Source organism: Scyliorhinus canicula, chromosome 18, assembly GCF_902713615.1.
Source record: "Scyliorhinus canicula chromosome 18, sScyCan1.1, whole genome shotgun sequence".
In the NCBI taxonomy this organism is placed as follows: domain Eukaryota; kingdom Metazoa; phylum Chordata; class Chondrichthyes; order Carcharhiniformes; family Scyliorhinidae; genus Scyliorhinus; species Scyliorhinus canicula.
This window is the reverse complement of record NC_052163.1, coordinates 100,622,931-100,629,712: the sequence shown is the minus strand read 5'-3', so window position 1 is coordinate 100,629,712 and position 6,782 is coordinate 100,622,931. Positions and strand designations below refer to the sequence as shown.

The 6,782-nt window shown below is 47.0% G+C and overlaps 1 protein-coding gene across 1 annotated transcript in view; it reads left to right on the top strand.

Moving 5' to 3' along the window:
• Nucleotides 1-5,883: 5,883 nt before the first annotated feature.
• LOC119953496 (neurturin-like) overlaps nucleotides 5,884-6,782 on the top strand; it is a 130,377-nt gene continuing 129,478 nt past the window's right edge. The window contains exon 1 of the mRNA XM_038777838.1: nucleotides 5,884-6,067. The gene's annotated coding sequence lies outside the window, so the exon portion shown is untranslated. The remainder of the gene's footprint in view (nucleotides 6,068-6,782) is intronic.

Sequence of the window (6,782 nt, the reverse complement as noted above, 5' to 3'; positions counted from 1 at the left end):
TCCCCACATTGATGTTAGTCAATGGCTGTCGAAGTGTCTTTTTGACAGAAAGTACTCTATTTACAGATAGAACATGGAATTTAAACAGTAATGTCAAGGTTACTACCACAATGACTCTGTGAAGAGGACAATGTATTTTGCCATTCTAATGTATTGTAATAAATAATTGATGAACCAACAGATTCAACTTATTAACTGATCTTCTGAGTCACTTTTCATTTCAATATGTTGAATTGTTTTGAAAATGGAGCATGTGCCATGTAATCCCACCAGGAGAGCATTTATGAAATATGGGAAAGGGAATTAACTTCAGGACAAAGAGGAATCCTGGACATAAATATTGCAAAATTACTAACTAGCATTTAATTTGCTTCATCTCACTGTGCCATCGGAGATTAATTAACTGTGACAGCGTCTGAGTTTAACTGATTTGTACAAAGAATGCATTCTCTTTTTATACAGAAACATGATTGCTTATTTCCGTCTATATGCTTCACCTCTGTAAGGGTCATGTCTGACTTGTTTAAAACCAGGGGCAAGCACTAACACTGCCCTATCACCAAACATTATAAAGTGGAATATCCTGCAGTAGGAAGGAACGAGAGAATGAAAGAAAGGAAGAAATTAACTCCTTTACTCCAATTCCCAAAGTGCTTTACAGCGAATAAAGTACTTTTCAAAATAAAAGTGACTGTAAGTTTGGAATACAATGCTGCTCTGCATTATTCCTCATGTTAATTGCATAAGATTACTTTTTGAATCATATGAAAATTGTTCTTTGCATTGAGCTTAGGAAAAATTATAAGGAATCAAATTAAGGGGGTCCTAGATACACTTGCTTAAGGGTCTTAAGGCAAATACATATATGATAATGGATGGTATTTATCCCATCTCTTCCACTAATGTTTAAGGAATATTGACAGTCATCGTGAAGGAGCCATTGAATATTGCTCTTTGAATAAAAACCCAAATTGCCAAAAAGAATTGATAACATGAGCATAGGCATCTAGTCCAATTAGTTTGACAGTAATCAAGTAAAAAACAACTTGTTACACAGCAGTTATGATAACCTCTGAATGTACCAAAACACTTTACAGTCAACAGTACTTTTGAAGTATAGTCACCATTACATTGGAGGAAACCATGACGTCCAATATGTACACAGGGCAGTCCCACAAACAACAATTAAATAAATGACTAGTGGATATGTTTTAGGTGTTGGCAAAGGAACAAATATTTACTAGGACAATGGGAGAACTCCCCTATTCATCATTTGTACTTACACCTGAAAGGGCAGATGAGACTTTGGTCTAATTTGAGAAGTAATGTCTAACCATGCAGCACTTCGCCAGTACTGAACTGAAGTGCGATTAAGGGGTAAAATAATAGAAATATTAAGTACAAACTTATGGGGAAATTGGATCAATATTTAAAGCAAAGGAAGATGAACATCAGGGGGAACGCAGGGCAGTGGGATTAGTTGTGTGCTGCATTGCATGAAGATGCCACAGAAATGATAGGCTAATGATCTTCTCCTGTGCTATAAGTGTCTATGGTTCATGATCAATAATAAAATAATATATGGTGTCCAACTTTGTTTTTGAGTGGGTCTCTTCACTGGAAGAGTAAATTCCAAACGAGCATGGTTTATCAGACTTTCTTTGTCAAAGCTGCACGTGTAAAGCTGTGACATAAGAGTCATAGAATTTACAGTGCAGAAGGAGGCCATTCAGCCCATCGAGTCTGCACCAGCTCTTTGAATAAGCACCCTACCAAAGCCCACACCTCCACCCTATCCCCATAACCCAATAACCCCACCCAACACTAAGGGCAATTTTGGACACTAAGGGCAATTTAGCATGAACAATCCACCTAACCTGCACATCTTTGGATTGTGGGAGGAAACCGGAGCACCCGGAGGAAACCCATGCACACACGGGGAGAACGTGCAGACTCTGCACAGACAGTGAACCAAGCCGGAAATCAAACCTGGGACCCTGAAGCTGTGAAGCAATTGTGCTAACCACCATGCTACCGTGCTGCCCCAACCCCATAAGTTACAATGTGAAGTGAATTTAATTCAAAAAGTGAATTAAAACTTAGAAAACATTAATGTGCTGCTTTGAATTGACATCGATGACATGTATTTGAGAACATAGTGTATGCTTCTCGAGTGTGTAAAGGAGAAAGAGACAGGAACTCTCATTTGGTAATTGGGTTGAGCTTCTGCATATGTCTTCTTCTTGCATCGTTTCACACCCTAGTCTTCAAAAACCATTACAGGAAATTTCATTCTAATTTTAAGATATCAAATTGGTGAAAGATCAACTCAAAACTTTTTGTCAATAGGTTGTCAAAGAAGCAAAAGCCATCGGAGAAAGTTTCTAACATTAACATAGGAACATAGGAATTAGGAGCAGAAGGAGGCAATTCAGCCCTTTGCGCCTGCTGATCTCTTCCTGGTCTCAAATCTACTTCCCTACCTGTTTCCCATATCCCTTTAACCCATTTTTTTGTCAGAAAAATACCTACCTCCTTCTTGAAACCATTTCATGATTCAGACTCCACTGCACTATGGGACAGCCACCCTCCGCGAGAAGTAGTTCCTCCTCATCTCAATTTTAAAACTACCGTCTCTCACCCTATATCATCTGTGACCTCTTGTTCTAGATTGCCCCACAAAGGGGAACATTTGGAACATTTAGAACATTAGAACATTACAGCACAGAACAGGCCCTTCGGCCCTCGATGTTGTGCCGAACAATGATCACCCTATTTAAACCCACGTAACCCATATCCCAACAATCCCCCCATTAACCTTACACTACGGGCAATTTAGCATGGCCAATCCACCTAACCCGCACATCTTTGGACTGTGGGAGGAAACCGGAGCACCCGGAGGAAACCCACGCACACACGGGGAGGACGTGCAGACTCCACACAGACAGTGACCCAGCCGGGAATCGAACCTGGGACCCTGGAGCTATGAAGCATTGATGCTAACCACCATGCTACCGTGAGGCCCCTACCGTGAGGCCCCTACCTATCAATCCCTTTTAGTATTTTATATACCTCGATCAGATCCCCTCCCATTCTTCTAAACCCCAGTCAGTATAAGCCCAAACTGTTTAATCTCTCCTCATATGTCAACCCTTTCATCCCCGGAATCAATCTGGTGAACCTCCTCTGAAGTTCCAGGGCTATCTTATAGGTCCCAGGGGTTTCATGCCCTTTTGGGAGGACGCCGGACTTGGTCCCAATTAATTGGACCATGTCCCAATTGTTCTTAGCGATTTCTGCAATACCGGAGGTGTTCGCTGATCGTTGGGCGGGCCCTATGTGTCTGTTGACCTGCCTTTGTCTTAGCTCCTGCTAGCGCCAGGGAGTCTGGCTTGGTCTCGATTGTTTTAATGTTGCTTTTTGTCCCTGGAGATAGCCCATTAATATGTTAATGGCTATTGGTTTCAGTTCTGTCTGGGTTCTGCAAATCTTAATACATAGGAAACCTTGCACCTGCTTGTGTTTTCTGTAGTTGTCCAATTTTCCCTACACTCCTTATGAGTATCCATTTTGAAATTGGGACGTGGCCACCCCAGGTGGCTACACTGTGCCCAACACTAAAACTCAGGTATAGCACTCTGTCTTCCCTCACTCAATCTGAATTGAATTTCTAGCATGCTGTGATCACTCCTTCCAAGAGGACCCTTAACAACAAGGCTATTTAGAATAATAATTTTGATATATTGAAGTTACTGTGAAAATCCCCTAGTTGCCACATTCTGGCATCAGTTCGAGTACATTGAGGGAGAATTCAGAATGTCCAATTCACCCAACAAGCACTTCTTTCAGGACTTGTGGGAGGAAACTGGAGCACCCGGAGGAAACCCACGCAGACACGGGGAAAACATGCAGATTCCACACAAACAGTGACCCAAGCCAGGAATCGAACCCGCCTCCCTGGCACTGTGAAGCAACAGTGCTAACCACTGTGCTATCGTGCCTCAACCCCTTCTTTGTTACACTATACTAAATCTAAAATAGCCAACACCGTGGTTGGCTCCATAACATATTGCTCTAAGAAACAATCCCTTATACATGCTATGAAATCTTCCTCAAGGCTACCCTTGCCAATTTGATCAGTCCAGTCAAAATTCATGCTGAAATCACCCAGGATTACCGTTGTGCCCTTCTCACAGCCTTCATTATTTCTTGGTTTATGCTCTGTCCACTCTGCTGGGAGGGTGGGGGGGGGGGGGTGGCTAAATTACACCCATGAAGGAGTTTCCCCCCTTGTTTTTTATTTCCACCCAGATGGATTCAACATTTTGGCCCTTGGTGCCAATATCATTAAGGTCGGAATGCACTGCCTAAGAGGTGGTGGAGGCTGGTTCAATACATTCAAAAGAGAGCTAGACTTAATTGATGAGGAAGAAAGTGTAGGTTTACCGGAGGGGAGGGGTGGGGGTGGGGCGGGGGGGGGGGGTATGGGCCATGACACTAAACGAATTGCTCATTCGGAGAGCTAGTGCAGGCGCGATGGGCCGAATGGCAGTGCAAAGATCCTGATATTCTGATGTTCTTCCCCCTGGCATTGGTCAAACACAGAGGCAGGTGAGGGAGTGGCGGCAGATGTTGAAGGGATCATGGAGTGTGCGGTTGTGGGGGCGGAGAACTGCAACGAGGAGAGGAGGAAATATGGTGGGTGGGATTTGTTTTCTGGGTGAATGAATGAACGTCCTCCGGACGGATCAGCCGCCTGAGGACCATTGGCGGGAAACAGTTCAAAGGAAAGGGGGAGCCGATTGCTTGTAATCTCCGCAGAAACATGCAGCCACCGGGCTGAAAGAGACAAAAAGTCACCACGGTGTGGTTGAGACGGCGCTGTCCTCACACAGTCACCGTCTCTAACGGGTGAAGCGGCGGCTCTGCAGCCACTCACTGTGGCACAGCCAGTGACAGGAGCATCAGATCAGGTGACCCTGTGGCCACAGTTATTGCCACAGGGTCGAGCTTGTGTTGTGGTGGGTAGCTGAGTTCGGTCCCTACTGAGCGCTCTTTCCATGTGCGCCTTTATTATTTATTTATTTATTTCATTTTGCCCGGCTGTTCCTTTCCATTCAGGATTTGGAAGCCGCGGGGGGGGGGGGGGGGGGGCTGACAGCTGTGGGGAATGTATGATTGGGTTATTAGTAACCTGACACTGCTTTCCGCAGGGAGGAGCTGTTGCTAACTCAGCCCCTAACCCAGGGAAGCTTTAACCCGCTTAGTTTGTATTCTTGGGGAGGGGGCGTCAAGGAGAAGACAGAGCAGCAGCCATATAAATACACCCCCACCGCATAAATAAACCCCCCCCCCCCCCCCCATACATACACACCCCGGAGTGCCAGCACTCAGGGCAAAGCGCTTCAATCCCATGACAATCCGGTAAAGTGTCTGGGGAAGGAAGAGTGGACAGAACCGGGAGTAGCGAAACTTCCCAGGATTTGAGGGGGGGGGGGGGGGGGGGAGGGTGCAGTGAGGTGGAGCTGGTGAAGGAGGGAGGGAAGGAGGAGGGGGGGGGGGTGCTCTCTCCCCTCCTGGGAACCTGGGGATTAAACAGAACACTGAGATTCTGGGACATTTGACAGCTGTAAACGCACTTTGCAGGAGGAGGGTGTGTGTGTGTGTGGTGGTGGTGGGGGGGGGGGGGGGGGGGGTTGATATTTTATATATACTCATAGTGTGTGACAGGGAGCTGCCAGAAGTGGGACCAAGAAACAGCCAGGACTGAGCTGGATGATTGGGGCAGCTCACACTGCCCCCCCCCCCCCTCCCTCCCTCTCTCTCCCCACTCCAAGTGCCCCTGTCCCCTGCAGGCTATGGGAGCTCACCCACAGCCAGGGTTCCAGTTTGATGCCCAACCTGGTGACTGGCTGATGGAGGGAGCACAGGGACTGCGGAGGAGGCCGGTCTGTGAGTGAAGGCTCGCCTCCCTTTCAATGTCCCGGTAGAGGGATTCCAGCACCGTGAGCCGGAACACAACATCAGCTGGGGGAAATAAAGCAGGTCTGGAGAACTCTGGCTAAAGGTAAGGTGGAGGTGGCTGGGAAAGAGTGTGGGTGTGTTGAGGGGATAACTTTTACCACCTTTCCCAAATATATTTTTGTATTGTAAATGTGGAGGGTGTTCGGGGGGGGGGGGGGGGGGGGGGGGGGGGCTATAACCCGCACTCTCTGAGCAGTCATACCAATAATTACTGTGGGATTGTTGAGCAATGTACGGGTTAGCTCAATAGCTGGAGGTTACGGTCGGGATGGGAGGCGGCTGGAAGCAGCAGAGTTCCCGAGCCCCCACTTCCCAGCTTATTCCTGAGATCCCTGATCCCGGCTCCAGCCCCAAAAGGAGGGGGGGGGGGGGGCGGTGTCAGAAAGTCCAACCCGAGGACAGACACATATACATCCCCAAGGGGGTTGACAGCTGGAGGCATATTAATAATTGATCACTTTTATATACACGTTATCGAGGTTAATTCATCCTCATTAGGTTCACCGCCTCTCTGCTGAGAGCTCCCACTTGGAACAGCGAATTCGAAACCAAACACCTTCTGCAAGTCTCCCAAGTTAGCGCGTCCTCCACCCCCACCTCTCTCTGTGTCCCCCCCCCCCCCTTCTCTATGTCTGACTTTCTCCTCTAGTCTCTCCCTCTGACACTCCCTCTCTCCCAATCTGTGATTTTATCCCGTCTTTCTCTCTCTCGATCAAAATCTCTCTCCCCCCCCCCCCCCACCAACTCCTTTTCCTCTC